The sequence below is a fragment of the Cornus florida genome, unplaced genomic scaffold (assembly GCF_030987335.1).
Source record: "Cornus florida cultivar Cherokee Brave unplaced genomic scaffold, ASM3098733v1 CherokeeBrave_3.0.0_Hap2_Chr09, whole genome shotgun sequence".
Lineage (NCBI taxonomy): Eukaryota > Viridiplantae > Streptophyta > Magnoliopsida > Cornales > Cornaceae > Cornus > Cornus florida.
This window is the reverse complement of record NW_026775579.1, coordinates 55,122,922-55,140,839: the sequence shown is the minus strand read 5'-3', so window position 1 is coordinate 55,140,839 and position 17,918 is coordinate 55,122,922. Positions and strand designations below refer to the sequence as shown.

The following is a 17,918-nucleotide window of genomic DNA, read 5'->3' as shown; positions in this document are numbered from 1 at the left end:
TCGAAGCTTCTTATGGGTTTATGTGAAGAATGAGAAACCCAAGATTGTAGAAGAAAGAAAAATAGAAGCTCACACTTCGAAAAAAAAAAATTGAAGTACCTTTTTGCCTAAGATAGAAAGGCAAACTGACGCCTGGTCAGTTTTCATGTTTGGTTATCAACATATAAGCAAAACGTCCCCTTTAGGGTCACCCCCAATCCTTCTATAAATAAAGGTACTCCCGACCAACACAACACTATCTTAGGTATATTCTAAACTAATGTAACTTTTAACTTAGTTCATCTTAGTAATAGCTTGTTACCAACCCCATCGATGCTTCTTTATTAAAGTTTCAAGGTCTTATATGTTTGATCATTTTGCCAACATACCCTTGTGTTTGACTATTTTGTTTGTATCTTGCAATTATACCTACTTGAAATTCATTAGATTAAGTCTTGATTGCTATTACAGGTACTGGGTATATGTTCTTTTGGTTATACTTGACTTGATTAAAGTCTTCAGATCTCCGAAATATTAAAGAAAGTTAAGAAAGGGGTGATTCCCAACCTTTCAACAATTGCCTGATCATAATTGGCCTCCTTAATTGTTTGGAAACTGTTTGGCTATACAAACCAGTTACACACTCGGATCCTCTTGGATCCTGGCATGCCCGCAATCCTATTAAGGTCTAGGCCAAAGGTTTCGCCCTAATGATAAAAGTTTTATCATATAACTTAGGGATGAGTTTAACTGAAGAGGTCCCTACTAAGACTAGAACAGTCACAATCAAGAACACAATGAATAGGATCTTGAGATATGACCTAGAGGGGGATGAATAGGTCGGTTCCCACTTTTTCGGCTTAATTTGACTTTATTATAAATTCATTAATTCTTTATCATTTGAATGTGGAAGATAATATATCCAAGATATATTAATTAAAATATGATTGGTAAATTTAATATGTGTTGTATTCAATAAACAATTAATACTCTTGACCGTTAAATAAAAAAAATCAGATTAAATAAATAAAATATAAACAAACAAAAAAATAAATCTGGTTTTTTAAATAAACAAATGGGTTAAATGCAAAAAACCCCCTGAACTATTGGAGTTTTGCAAGAAACCCCCTTGAACTACAAAAAACCCCCCTAAACTATTATTTTGTTGCAATTCACCCCATCAGGTCACCGGAAAAGGCAAAAGACAATTCCGCCCTTATTATGACCTAGGATAGTGCTACACTTGTAGCCAAACAGAGGTACTGGGCCTTGATGTATATATATATAAAAGATATATTATACATGTATATGGTATATCATATATGCCTTTGCAAACCCAGAAGGGGAAACTACTGCAGCCACGGGGACGACGATGAGGATCGGCCGGGGGAACGGCGGTGAGCTCGGCTGGTTTATCTCTTCATTCGCAAACTGGTGGGTCGCTTCAGCTCTCCGATGCAAGTCATCTAAAACTTGGGGTAGCCAGAGTTAATCGCTGAAGGTTCTGGGTCTGTCTCAAACGCAATCTTGCGGTTCCCTGAAGCTTTTCCGATAAAGGTCGTTGAAGCTTTTTTCATAAAGGTCGCTGAAGCTTTTCTGATTGATTGAATGTTGATGCTTTTCAGGTTTGGTCGCCGTCTATATGGAGGTATCAGTTGGGTCTTCAATGGAACTCTAGTTCAGTTCATATAGCTTCGATTCGGAGCTCACCGGCTTCAATGGACGCTGCTGCTGCTCGGAGCTCGCCGGAATGGATGGGTCGTTGTAACTCTGCACATGTCTTCATCTTCGGTTGGGCCGGTGATACTCAGGGCTTCCCACCAATGGCCGTAGAGTTTGAAGCCGGGTATGGAAAAATCAATATCTGGCAGTGGTTTGTTTATTGGAGGCTTGGAGCTGTTGCAATCTGATATGGGTATGATTGTGGGTGTAGGAACAAAACAAACCCAGTACAAATTATTAAAAAAAATAAAAAAATAAAAAAATTTAAACAAACCTCTGCAACTTTGTTGTTTTAAACAAACCTAGTACATATTGTTAGAAAGATTTCAAAAAATTTAACTTTTTAAGTATTTGATTGGACTGGTACCATTTAATCGATCAGCAGATTCATCACAATAGAAAAAAATTTGTAAGCTTTAATGGAGAAGTTGAATTGGTTCTAATACACCATTAGAATATATATATAATATCAATGAACTGTAACCCAACAACTAATTGGAACTTTGATCCTTTAGATAATATGGAGGTCACTTTGACTCAAATCATGTAGTGTAAAAACACAATGTTGATGAGTCGTTGTAAACCCAGTTCTCAAATTGAGGGTTTGAAAACTGTATGCTCTCTTGTTTCCTCCTTAAATTCGTAGTGCAGGCATCACAGGGAAAGAAACTTACTACCATCTTGCAGTTGGGTTTGATGAAGAAGATAAACAGTGTTTGTAACTCTCTCTCTCTACATGTAATATATATAAAGTGATGAGGGTGTGTTTGGGTAATTGGGTGTAACAGTAAACTAAGGGTGTGTTTGGGTGTAATGTTCATAATAAGGGTAATATAGTCTTTTATGCTCATAAGGGCATTATGGCCATTAAGTACATATTGTGTGATCACGTGACTGCATGTGATGGTTTTAACGGCGAAATTCAACCGGCCGGTCGCTGGATGGAGCTATTTGCAACAAAAATTATAGTTCAGGGGGTTTTTTGAAAATTTTGAAGTTCAAGGAGGTTTATTGCTGATTGGCCAATAGTTCAGGGGTTTTTTTTTTGCATTTAATCCTAAACCAGATAAATGATCAATCAGCCCCTAATTGATTTAGCTACCAAATTAATGATAGGTTATATCTTAATTGCTTTGAATACTTAAGCACATGTGTATTGATTTCAACAAGATAATCATCTAAGCATACATCAATCATATACTAATAATAAGCAATTAATAACTGCAGTAAAATAAAAGAGTAAGAGATCTGCACACCAGATATACGAGGAAAAACCTACCCCAATGGTAGATTAAAAAATCTTAGGATTTGACTTGGCCAAAAAATTCACTATGAAGAAAGAGAGTATAACTAGTCCAGTTCAACATGATGAACAATAGTTTACCTCCAGACTCAGCAAGACAACAAATCTTTAATGCTTGTTCACGTACAATTGATTTATTCCACGGTCAGTTTCAACCCAATTGCCCTATTAGTGCACTCCAGAAGATCTCTTCAGTTATCCTCTAGCCGATCCATCTAACCGTTATATAATCCCATTGATCCACATCAATCCCATCATGCACAACTTCTTCACAATTTCGTTTGTAGCACTTCGTGGCTGTGTGTTTACGTTGAATTTTCAGCTTGTACCCTATCAAATATTTTTAACACATAAATAACATCGTAATCACCATATCTAATGCGGAGTGAATGATATGTATGCATGATGTAAAATAAACACACAAGATATAAAATATATCAAGTGGGGTGCCGTCAACTCATATAAGAAATATCTCTCAGATAGACTCTCTTATGGATACACACAAGTGGAACTCACACAGAATACTCGTCGATAAACAAATAAATAAAGAATGTTATTGCGGTAGTATAAGCACTATAGGGTTGTATACATTTGAGAGCTAAAAAGCACGTACACGGATACGGGACACGGATACGACACGACATGGATATGGCAACATGACAAGTCCAAAAAAATTAGGACACAGACATGGCGGGGACACGGCGAATATTATATATATATATATATATATATATATATATATATATATGATGTAGTACTTGAAAAATTATTGAGTGTTATTATTTTTCATCAGCCTCACAATGAAAAAAAAAAACAAATCATAACTCATAACTAATAAACTATAGAAGAACAATGTTGCAGAGTTATAAAACCAAATAAAAAACAAGACATTAGAATAATAACTAGTATCATTTAATTACAAGTTTAAAATTATTATGTACTGATCGTAAGTAAAAGTTGTTAAATAACTTCACATATTTATACTACAACCCAATAATCTTTCAAAAATTATCTTTTAGACCCCTGAAAATAAGACACGCATGTCGGACACACACCCCTGGCGTATTGGACGCGTGTCCGTGGAGTGTCCGAAAATTAAAAATTAAAAATTCCAAACACGTTTTTTGGTGTGTCCGACATGGGTCGGGGCGTGTCTGACGAGTGTCGGTGTCCAACACTTGTTGGACACTCGTCGGACACGAATTCTTCTCCCATTTTGGAGTGTCCGTGTGATGACCCTGTGGGCAGGTGTGTCATGGGCGGATGCGAGAGACCCTGTCAAGCTACCACACTGGCGAGCTACGGGTGCACAAGTCCCACATTGCCTGGGTAGAGGAAAGGTGAAGTGCTTATATGTAAGTGTGTCATCTCTAATTGGTATGAGGCCTTTTGGGGTAAAGCCCAAGAGCAAAATCGTGCGGGCTCAGGCCCAAAGCGGACAATATCATACCATGTGGTGGAGTGGGTTGTTACAAATTGTATCAGAGCCTGACCCAGCCGAAAGTGTGCCGACAAAGACGTCGGGCCTCCAAGGGGGGTGGATTGTGATGACCCTATGGGCGGGTGTGTCGTGGGCGGGTGCGAGAGACACAGTCAGGCTACTATATTGGCAAGCTACGGGTGCACAAGTCCCACATCGCCTGGATAGAGGAAATGTGAAGTGCTTATATGTAAGTGTGTCATCTCCAGTTGGTATGAGGCTTTTTGGGGTAAAGCCCAAGAGCAAAACCGTACGGGCTCAGGCCCAAAGCGGATAATATCATACCATGTGGTGGAGTGGGTCGTTGCAATCTATGCTTCCTAGCTTGAGAGGCATACTAGGGTTTATTTCAATCCTATTATACATAGAGAACAATACCTGTTTTCCACTCAAATGTCTTGGTCTCCAAGTAGACTTTTCTTCCAAGTTATATACTTGATAACAATTTAAAATAAAATAAATAGAAAAGACAATTCTAGAAGAATTTAAGTACGGGTCTTTTCTGCTAAAAAAACATTTTGAAATTGACACATTAAAATATTAGAAAAAGATTAAGTAAACTCAATTAGGAAATTAAGTTTTATAATTAAATTTTTTCTTCTATCGATCAAGGCTTAAGGAAGTTTGATTGATGTCCTTAGCATAGTCTGGCGATCGAAGTTGTGAAGGTGTCGAGAAGTTAGATCGATGCATTTGTAACTTCCGTTTTTCTGACTTTTGACTTTGTGATCGACTCTAAATGATAAACACGTGTTCTAAAAATCAGAACACGTGTTAGAATGCTCTAGAAAAAGTTTTTTTTGAAGCATATTCGTATAATATGTCCAATGCAACTTAGAACTTAACAAAAATAGCTTGGAAGCAATTTTTTAGAAACTTTTTCGTGATGCTAAAAACCAATATGGTAAGTACTAGTACTCTTAGCAAAACTACTCCTAAGCAATATTTCCCTTCTATACAGTTTTAGGAAAATACATATGAATATATATATCATCTATATATTTAGTAGAAAGCTTTAGAAACTTAAATTAAATATAATATATATATATATATATATATATATATATATATTTCATGAAAAACCACTTTTCCCAAACTATATAAATTAAATAGGCTAGTAATATCCGCACTCCACTTTTCAACATTTGCACTATAATCTTTAAATGAAATGATAATTCTAACCTTACCTTTACAAGTAAATAATTATTACTTTTTAAATGACACAACTGCCCTTTCCTATTTTCTCCCCTTAACTCTAATCTTTAATATTTTAAGTATCTTTTGACAACACAAACAAAACAAAATAAAAATTGAATAAAATTTTTTTAGGGGTACCAAAAAAAAAAAAAAAAAAATTTGTTATGTTGAATAAATTGTCTCTTTTGGCCGGATAAAAAAATAAAAAGTAACCCTTTAAAAAATTATCTCTTTTGACATGAAGAAAAAAATATATTTATTGAATAAATTATCTATGTTGTCAAGATCCCAAAAAAAAATAATAATAAAAAGTACAAAAGGAAGATTGATTAAAAAACAAAAAAATCTTTATTGAATAAATTATCTCTTTTGATAAGACCCAAAAAAAAAAAAAAAAAGAGGTTATTTTTATCGAATAAATTATTTCTTTTCACAACCCATAAAAAATTACCAAAAACTAAAGTTACCTCTTTTGACAAAAAGTCAATTTTGTTGAATAAATATTTCTTTCGATTGTGTAAAAAAAAAAAAAAAAAAAAAAGTCACTATGGAATAAATTATCCCTTTTGATTGCCAAAAATAAAATTATTAGTATAGAATAAATTATTTTCTTTGAGAGGACCTTCGGAAAAAAAACAAAAAGAAAGGAAAAAAAAAAATTGTATAAAGGGTTGTTATTACATTATAAATTAAGGAATTGTGCATTAATGAATTCAATGACTTTAATGTCATTTCCTTTAGTGCAATTGGAGAAAAGTGGAGTGTGAATATCGTCTTCCATTAAATAAATCAAATAAAATAAATGCTATAGGATTTTCCATGTAACAAATAGCATATGGCCATGAATAACGTGTATGCATGTACTTAAATGGTGATAGATGAAATCCAATTGTGATTCTGTAACGACCCAAATCCACTAGATTCGGATCATTAAATGGGTCCCAACCTGACCCAAAATCGTCCAAGGGTAATATGGTCCTTTCACGTTAAATTTGTATATTAAAGTCCAACAAGGACAAGATGGTCATTTGTCACAATTCTAATGGTCTGAGACTCAAAGGGCAAAATAGTCATTTACTTGTATTACATAATAAATAAGATAAAGTCCGGGGCAATATAGTCATTCCCATGGTTAAAATATAATTTTTGTATTTTACAACAATATACTTGAGTGAGTGGTCAAGGGCAAAATGGGAAAAATAAGTCACAAATGTTTACTACACAGGAACCGGTCAACGTGTATACATCACACGTCAACTGGTTTAGGACGTGAATAGTGGAAAAGCCCATTGCCGGGATAGCGGTCGACGTATGGAAGGCCACACGTCGACTGGTTAAAGACTTGTACAGTGGAAATGCTCACTGCTAAGATATCGGTTGACGTGTGGGAATTACACGTCGACTGGTTCAGGTCATCCGGTTGACGTATGGGATTTTACATTGACTGGTTGGGTTATCCTCACCCAAAATGCCACTGTCTGAAGGAAACCGAGATACACCAACTTTGACACAGAACCACTCACACCACTACACTCACGTACATGTTTAAATATATTTCAACACCTAATACAATAACAACATTGATAACAAAAATTTTGGATGATACATAACTCGTTCCAAGAAAAATACACCAAAAAGGATTTAATAAGGTTATTTTTAATTACATCTCCAAATACGTCAAAATATACATATATGTATATGTATCCAAAAGAATAGTCACTCCACTTCAGTGACAATTTCAAAATAATACCAGTTCGTTTTAGTTATTACAAAATAATACATATTGTGCCAATTCTTTGTAAAATGAGGCTTAGAAGCCAAAATATAATAAATTAGACAGTCTTCTAGTCCAAGTTAAGGTTGTGGTGGATTGTCGCCCGCCACTTCTTTCCATGCCCTGAAAATGTTAAATATAAAGGAGTGAGCATAAAGCTCAGTAGGAGGTGCCTAAGACACACCTCTTGTGACCCTATGAATTCCAAATAATGAATAGAGTGAAGAAAACGGGATCATCCAACTCGGAGGAGAAAGATAACCATAATATCAACAACAAACAATCCAAGTCACAATTATGCCATGTAGGGCAATGAAGTGCAATGCCATGCTCATGTCGCTCCCCATTTTCCCAAACATTCCCATTTCAACATCTAAACCGTTAGTGTAATCCGACCCAAGGCACCTCAAAGGCGCCACGAAGGGAGGGTTGGCTAACTATCCACTACCACAAGGCACCTCCAAGGTGCTGCATCCGGCCTAGTTAGCTTTACCATACTCCCTTCTAGACTACACTAACACCACGGACCACAAGGCGCATCCTAGGCATCCGGCTTTTCGCAAACACTTTTCAAAACATTTGCAAAAAAAATCATTTTTTTCTTTCCTTTTCAAACCTTTTTCCCATTCCTTCCCAATGCTTATGCATGAATGTATCATGCCATCTCATGCTATGTCAATATTCAATATCATGCTTTTAATTTAAGCTTAACCACCTAACATGCTTTATAATAACACAAACAATGTATCATACTTCTAAGCAAATAAAAATTTTAGCATGTTAAGCACAAAATATATGAAAACAAATCCACATAAGCATGCTTCTCACAACAATTTCACAAACCACTTACACATATGTCCTCTACACATAGAATTTCACATAGATATACAAATCATTCAAGAGTTAATCACAATTAAGCATGCATTTCACACAAATCAACTTATACACATAATCTTGAGCTTCATATACAACCACTAGATCATTTTAGAGGCAATCATCTCAAATTAAGCATGCTTGGCTATAATTAACAAAGAAAAATTCACAAGGGAACAAGAATTTCATGGATTAGGAATCCCTACCTCCAATTAAGCAAAAATCCCCAATTCCTAGCCCCAAAATTTTGAAATTCCAAGGTGCACCAAACTAGAAATTGCTCGGATCAAATCGTAGATCTCGTCGTGAGCTTCAGTTTGCCGCAAACGGCACTAAAAAATACCAAATATTGAGAGAGAGATCAAGAATTGAAATTTGGAACCAAAAAAAAGAAAAAAAATCAAGAACAAGAAGAGAAGGGAGAGAGATGCGAGAGAAGAGAGCAAATGAGAGACCAAAAAGTGGTCTCTAACTCCTTTAAGGGGGTGATGGTTCCCACTTCATTTTTCTTTTCATTTTTCCTTTTCTTTCGTTTTCATTTTATACCACATACACACATAAATACACATTTACTTAAAACACATTAAATAAAATAATTATGATGCAATGGACCCAACTAAGGCCCCCGTACTGGACAATTCCAGTAGCGGGTCCCACACGAGACCGTCTGGCTCGGAAAATTGAAAATGCCAGAATGGCCACCCTTGCATTTCAAATAGCCCTGAACTCAATGAAACGCCCCAACCAACTCTCGGACACAACCGGCACACTCCACGGTGTCCGACACGCAAAATGAGGAAGGAAAAAAATACCCTCAAAAAATTCCAAAAATGAAAAAAAATGGTGAAAATTGGAATCACTACAACCTACCCTCCTTAAAGAGATTTTGTCCTCGAAATCTATCCTCCTTAAAAGAAGGATACCACAGCCACACACTTACCGAGAACACCTCACAAAACCCCGAGACTAAGAACTTAACAACCATATTGCCTTTGACACAGGCGCCAACAGGCAACCACACTCTGCCGCCAGAAAACCTAATGATCACCACCCTATGAGGGTACTCAACATTCACAACATCATACACAAAACCCATTGAATTCTACACTCAACTTAAAACCAATACTGGTCCCTTCTGCACCGCTACACAAGGCTTTGGGGTCGAAAGAAGAACGGTCATAAGACTTCTGAATATGATAACATCATATATCAACTCATCCCTTTAAAGGACACACAAAATCCCAGACAAGGAACCCTATCCATCACATATCAGTACAAGCGACCACTAACCGCACCATTGAGCAATCATTATACTAAACAACCTTAAGATGAGTAGACAATGAATCTCCTAATGACTACATAATCATGTGTCACCAAAACAATAAAACAGATCATCTTGTACCCAAGTCACAAATCCTTAAACAAAATCTTCAATAATAAATGATCGAATCGCAAACTTTACATCAGACACTTGGTATAACCTAATACACTTCGTCATCCAAAACAAACCATCTGAATCCACACTATCACGCCGACACAACACACAATACCGTGCTCTCTTTATCCCTGACAATTGAAATAATCCTTGACCTTTGGCCCGACATCATGCTAAAGAGGGATTGGTTCAGGAGAAATGGTTAGCTAGGCCATTCTCATCCTTAATCCGACCTTAACACAGACATCGTTCCTGTCCTTAGGTCTAAACCTCAAACACAGTCTCACACAGTCTACAAAACAACCATGAGATCCACTCATTATCCACCCATCGCTATACGTAACCTCAATAACTATATAATCATATACCAGTACTAAGAATCTCAATCATTCCTATTATTCCTCAATAGAATCACACATTCACTTTTTTCTAATCACAAAATTCTTAGGTAACATCAACACTTATCCTCAAGACACTGCTCGAATCAAACGCCTATAGTAACATCCGAGTGCATGACACACATCCCATCACTTAATCATCCTCGAACTCCCAGTTCATGACACATCCTCTAGCCATCACCGCTAGTACAAGACTTCGGAAACTTACAATCTCCATTCAACAACTCGTACCTCACACACCACTAGTCAAGACCACCCAAACCCAAAGACTCCACCTCCCTCTATGGAAGTGAGTCGACCCCTCCAACTAGGACTTCCATCGACAAACTCTAATAGCGCAACAAACCACACACAGGTTTATCCATCCACGGACGCACGCAACTCCTATATGGAGGACACGACATACGACAAACTACGTCCTTGCCAGGACTAAAACAAACAGAAAGGGTAATGAACCCCGCTCTTACAAGAGACTATCAACTCATACCTGATTCCACCCGATACCCTATCACATGTTACTCACCAATCGTCCAATCGTGGACACCCAATCTCACCTGAGATGAAATGAACTCCTTACACACAAGGGAAAGAACCAACGGGAGACACACACGGGACTACGACCTCACCAATAATGGACCGTCACACACTATCAACACAGAACCCTCGCATACGATACCCCGCAACACCCATGCTAACCAAAACCAATCAGATAAGAGCACAACATTCACGACATACTATCACTAGAAATAATCACAGCTTTTCGAACACTACGTCCCGTTCTACCTAGAATCAGTTACTCCCAACTGACAACCTCTACGCCATAAAATAATACTTTACCATCCACTTTATCTCTGCCTTCCCAAGTGACACTGTCTCAATCACTAAACACACAAGACCTATGACCTAAGTCACAACAACCCACTGACTCTTCAAAAGAAAGGATGCTCATATGGCAACACCACTCTTACTGGCTCTAAAAACTAAGCTGCCTACCATTACCTCGACTGATGCACAACCCCATCTCCTACCTGTCAACACACAACAAATAACTCACAATTTCAAATCCATTCTCGGTTCATACTCGAAACCATTAAACTCATCAGTACTAAACACCACACCGTAACGCCTCTACCACCATTCTTTCCAAACAACAATTCAAACCTATCGTCCCATCGGACCATCAAGCCACTACTAAGTGATTCATCCTCAAACATCCTTAAGATAATACCATCACTACAGAAAAATAAGCATTACTCTAGATATTCCCCATAACGACCACTTTTTACCACTAGAAAAGAATCTCTAAATAACAATGCCATGCCGACAAATCCTCAAAACAAAAATGAGCACAAAACCCAAAATGCTTAACACCTAACTATCTCCTTGAAACCACCAACGATGCAATCAATTATTAATGCCTAACTGACTACTTAAACCACTCTTTCTAAGCGATTCATGCATCTAAACAAGAAAACTTCATAACCTAGGTTCAACATCACTGTTTCTTCTCTTCATCGTTTCCCCAAAACACCTTTAGCCCCGACAAAAGTCAAATGAGACTACCAACTAGACTTACGAGATCACCTTCATTGCAGTCATTCTAATCATCTGTCTATCTTTTTGGATTCTTAAACAACATGTATTACTTCCTCGTATCCCAGACACAACATAAAATTCAACTCTAGTCTACACCTTCCAATTCAAAAAAAAGAAAAACACAATCCATTGGATACACAGTTCATTTGATAACAAAGCACCTACCATCAATTATCTCATTCGCAAACAACCAAACACTTTAACGACCTCATACAACCTGCCCTATCGTGCAACCCTGCACTACAAAGCTAAGATTAACCACTATACCTCACCTTGAGACTCTCTCGATAGCCGTGACAACCCGTAATCCCGTTCATCAACCGAGCTATGTAGTCAACTCACCGAGAGTCAATTACTAGCAACATGCCCTGTAACTCTCCGAAATGAGGATCACCCCTCGACAAACCAATCTCTAAAATAGACTCTCACAACCCACGGACCGAATCACATCAAACAATCGATCACCCAACGCTAGTATGACTCCAATCAATGCCTACGTTATCCTAGACCTATAGAGTCCAATAAGTCCCCATGATAGCCAGAACCAACACGCCTTCTCGTACTGTACCAGAACACCCGTAATCACACATCTACAACCCATAGACTATACTCATGACTCAAGAAACCCCTATCACACTTACCACAACCGGTTCGAAAAGAACCTCTGCACCAAACTGTGACCTAAGCCATAAAAACTAACCCCCTAAGGTCATACCTTTCTCCCACAAAAACTCCATCCCACACACCTGACCTCCACGGTCACAAGAACCCATACACCGATGCTTAAAACTCACACCCAATGTAGCCATCGTGCCATGAAGTACGAACCCGTTCCACAGTCGTGTTCTAAACACTGCACAAAATGTAACAAGAAGACCATAATAACTACACCGAATAGCTCAATCCACTAGCTAGAAGTCCAAACCATTTGTTTGATAAGGACCGGCACCCAAGTAATCCTGGAGCAACCAAACTCTTCGCCTACTTAGGTCAAAACTCACACAACTATCCCATGCTCGACCGTGTAAACGCACATAAACACATACACATATAAATACCGTACCCCATACTATGATACAATCGTGTCCCTTTATTTAAAAAAATTAAACATCCCGTCTCCCACAAGAAAATGATTGCATAAACCATGCCCAAATGACCGTCACAATACTATACAAACACGTTTGCACTTACCGTGCTCACTACTTGTATATTAACATCTAAATTAGAACTGCACACACCGTGCCTACCACTTTTCGTCACCATATTCCTCATACTTGTCATCATATCAAAATCAACATGCTTTATATCATTATCATGGTAATAGTACGCATTATTTTAAACACATTAACCTGTGATCACATAAGCAAAAAGCAAGTATGCATGCTTTTCAAAACCGTAAACACATAAGCAACTAATCAAGTTTGCGTACTTCTCAAAACGATAAACACTTTAACATGCAATGCATCTAAATCAACTCAAGTCCTTCTTAGGTCAACCCTACCCGTCGTCCATAGGTTTTCGAACCTAATGCTCTGATACCAAATTTGTAACGACCCAAATCCACTAGATTCGGATCATTAAATGGGTCCCTACCTGACCCAAGATCGTCCAAGGGTAATATGGTCCTTTCACATTAAATTTGTATATTAAAGTCCAACAAGGACAAGATGGTCATTTGTCATAATTCTAATGGTCTGAGACTCAAAGGGCAAAATAGTCATTTACTTGTATCACATAATAAATAAGATAAAGTCTGGGGCAATATAGTCATTCCCATAGTTAAAATATAATTTTTGTATTTTACTGGACCTTATAATGTGCAACAATACACTTGAGTGAGGGTTAAAGGCAAAATGGGAAAATAAGTCACAAATGTTTACTACACAGGAACTGGTCAACGTGTATACATCACACGTCAACTGGTTTGGGACGTGAATAGTGGAAAAGCCCACTGCCGGGATACCGGTCGACGTATGGAAGGCTACACGTCCACTGGTTAAAGACTTGTACAGTGGAAATGCTCACTGCTAAGATACCGGTTGACGTGTGGGAATTACACTGTTGGAAGGAAACCGAGATACACCAACTTTGATACACAACCACTCACACCACTACACTCACATACATGTTTAAATACATTTCAACACCTAATACAATAACAATATTGATAACAAAAATTTTGGTTGATACATAACACGTTCCAAGAAAAATACACCAAAAAGGATTTAATAAGGTTATTTTTAATTGCATCTCCAAATACATCAAAATATACATATATGTATATGTATCTAAAAGAATAGTCACTCCACTTCGGTGACAATTTCAAAATAATACCAGTTCATTTTAGTTATTACAAAATAATACATATTGTGCCAATTCTTTGTAAAATGAGGCTTAGAAGCCAAAATATAATAAATTAGACAGTCTTCTAGTCCAAGTTAAGGCTGTGGTGGATTGTCGCCCGCCATTTCTTTCCATGCCCTGAAAATGTTAAATATAAAGGGGTGAGCATAAAGCTCAGTAGGAGGTGCTTGAGACACACCTCTTGTGACCCCATGAATTCCAAACAATGAATAGAGTGAAGAAAACGGGATCATAGAACTCGGATGAGAAAGATAACCATAATATCAACAACAAACAGTCTAAGTCACAATTACGCCATGTAGGCCAATGAAGTGCAATGCCATGCTCATGTCACTCCCCATTTTCCGAAACATTCTGTTTCAACATCTAAACCGTTAGTGTAATTTGACCCAAGGCACCTCCACGGCGTCACGAATGGAGGGTTGGCTAATCATCCACGACCATAAGGCACCTTCAAGGCGTCGCATCCGGCCTAGTTAGCTTTACCATACTCCCTTCTAGACTACATTAACACTACGGACCACTAGGCGCCTCTTTGGCGTTCGGGTTTTTGCAAACACTTTTCAAAACATTTGCAAAAAAAATCATTTTTTTCTTTCCTTTTCAAATCTTTTTCCCATTCCTTCCTAATGCTTATGCATGAATGTATCATGCCATCTCATGCCATGTCAATATTCAATATCATGCTTTTTATTTAAGCTTAACCACCTAACATGCTTTATAATAACACAAACAACGTATCATGCTTCCAAGCAAATAAAAATTTTAGCATGTTAAGCACAAAATATATGAAAACAAATCCACATAAGCATGCTTCTCACAACAATTTCACAAACCACTTACACATCCTCTACACATAGAATTTCACATAGATTTACAAATCATTCAAGAGTTAATCACAATTAAGCATGCCTTTCACACAAATCAACTTATACACATAATCTTGAGCTTCATATACAACCACTAAATCATTTTAGAGGCAATCATCTCAAATTAAGCATGCTTGGCTATAATTAACTAAGAAAAATTCACAAGGGAATAAGAATTTCATGGATTAGGAACCCCTACCTCCAATTAAGAAAAAATCCCCAATTCCTAGCCCCAAAATTTTGAAATTCCAAGGTGCACCAAACTAGAAATTGCTCGGATCAAATCGTAGATTTGTCGTGAGCTTCAGTTTGCCACAAACGGCATTCAAAAATACCAAATATTGAGAGAGAGATCAAGAATTGAAATTTGGAACCAAAAAAAAAAAAGAAAAAAAAATCAAGAACAAGAAGAGAAGGGAGAGAGATGCGAGAGAAGAGAGCAAATGAGAGACCAAAAAGTGGTCTCTAACCCCTTTAAGGGGTGGTGGGACCCACTTCAATTTTTATTTTTGATTTTTCCTTTTCTTTTGTTTTTAATTTATACGACATACACACATAAATACACATTTACTTAAAACACATTAAATAAAATAAATATGATGCAATGGACCCAACTAAGGCCCCCGTACTCGACAATTCCGGTAGCGAGTCCCATACGAGACCGTCCGGCCCGGAAAATTAAAAATGCCAGAATGACCACCCTTGCATTTCAAATAGCCTTGAACTCAATGAAACACCCCAACCAACTCTCGGACACAACCGGCACACTCCACGGTGTCCGACATGCAAAACGAGGAAGGACGAAAATACCCTCGAAAAATAAAAAAATGAAAAAAAAATGGTGAAAATTGGAATCAATACAAATTCTTACTTTTGAAGCTTATACTTGAGAAGAATTACATCTTTGCCCTTCGAAGTTGATCTGCGGACTAATCTGCCCTTTGTAGAAGAACTTGAATTGTTTTGCCCTTTGAAGAAGTTCTTGGACTATTCTGCCCTTGTTAGTAGAACTCTGAACTATTTTCCTTTCAAGTAGTTCTTTAACTGATTTACCCTTTATGGAAGGTCTTGGACCTTTTTGCCCTTTTGATGTAGTCATCTTCAAAATCTTATCTTCACACTCAAATCACATAACTATTCTATTTCTGTTTCACTCACTAAACATATAATCATTTAATTATATTGAGTGAGTTTTGTACTACGAAATTTGCCAATCACAATATTAGAATTACAAAATTCTTAACATGCCCTTTAGGCCAGCTTCTTCTACCATATGAAGAGTCGAAATATCTAACTCACTATGTGCAGGTAAGTGAAACAGCAGATCGACTCGACTAAACCACCTTTGCTCACGAAAGAGCCAAAAAAATCGGGCTTACCTAGTTTAGGTGAGAAAAGTATTGCGCACAACGAAACATAAAAAATAAGAAAGAGATCCAACAATAAAGAAATCCACACACAAACACGAGATTTACATGGTTCACCCAAGATTCGGGCTACGTTCACGGATAAGGAGATTCCACTATCATCATATAGAGATATTTCATTGGAAGAGAATACCAAACGCCAGAGCAAACTCCTGCTCCATGGTAGGGTGACAGAAACCCGAACCTTACACCATTTATCACTCCACGAGACTCCCTCTCACCATCAATACTCTCTTTACCAAACCCATAAACTCCTGCTCCTGCTCCTGCTCCTGCTCCAGGGTAGGGTGACAAATGTGAATATGCACCTTACACCTTTGTTGTAAGTGCATCAACAACAAAGTACATATATTCACATTTGTCACACTTGTCCTTCAAATTTTTGCAAATTGATTTCATTCATCTAAAAATATGTGATGCATAGTTCGTATAACACACAGAAATAATGTATCTGCTATTCATATATTTTTCTGAGCTTGAGTTTGTGAATCTGCCGATTTCATGTTTATTTAGATTTGAATACTCTTTTTTTATGCTCTCTATAGGGGTCTATACAAGAGCATTCTTGGACATAACAACAACAACAACACATCACAAGTTAAAAAAAATTCACGATTCATGCACATACTGTTTTGAAAAAACTTTCAAGTGTTTCTTTTATTTGAGTATTCGAATAAAATAAGTGTTACATCCAATAGTGTGGTTGGGTCTAGTCCAAAGTTGGTTGAATCTTGAAAATAGATCTGTCATATTCTCTGGTACTTTGTTGGAGTTTTCGACTATCTTAGGATTATTTGCCTCTGTGGCCATATTTGTAAGCGCAGTTTGATTTTCTGCAATCATTTTTAATTGTAACAGGCAAACACTTCAATTACAACTTCGAAACTGTTGTCGTGGCCCCTTATGGAGATCTATGGCGTAACCTCCGGCGCGTGATGACTCTAGAGGTGTTGTCACCAGCTCGTCTTGCACCATCGTCTAACATCCGACAAGACCAGGTTCAATCACTGGTGAGTCAACTCATGCAGAGTTATGCTAGTGGAGCAAGAAAGGTGGAGTTGAAATCGAAGTTCACAGAGCTTTCTTTCAATGTCATGCCAATGATAATTGCGAGAAAGCGGTATTTTGGAGACTATGTTGAAGATCGATGTTGAGGAGGCAAAGCAGTTCAGGGATGTTATAAGAGGGACCCTTGACCTCAGCGAGGTGTCGAATATTGGAGATTTCTTACCGTTTTTGGAATGGATAGATTTTCAGGGTTATGAGAAGAAGATGATGGGATTGATGGAAAAGATGGACAAATTCTTGCAAAAGCTGGTTGAAGAACATCGTCAAGTTTTATTAATTGGTAACAGAGAAAGTGATAGTGATGGATCAGCAAAGAAGACAGTCGTGGATAATTTGCTAATGCTGCAAGAAATGGATCCAGAATTCTACACTGATGAAGTTATCGAAGGCATCATGTTGGTAATTCTTTGATCTTGATTATTTGAAATTGTAT

At 37.4% G+C, this 17,918-nt stretch overlaps 1 pseudogene; it reads left to right on the top strand.

Annotated features, from left to right (window-relative positions):
* The window catches only part of LOC132272632 (cytochrome P450 81Q32-like), a 55,279-nt pseudogene that overhangs the window by 36,499 nt on the left and 862 nt on the right, over nt 1-17,918 (top strand).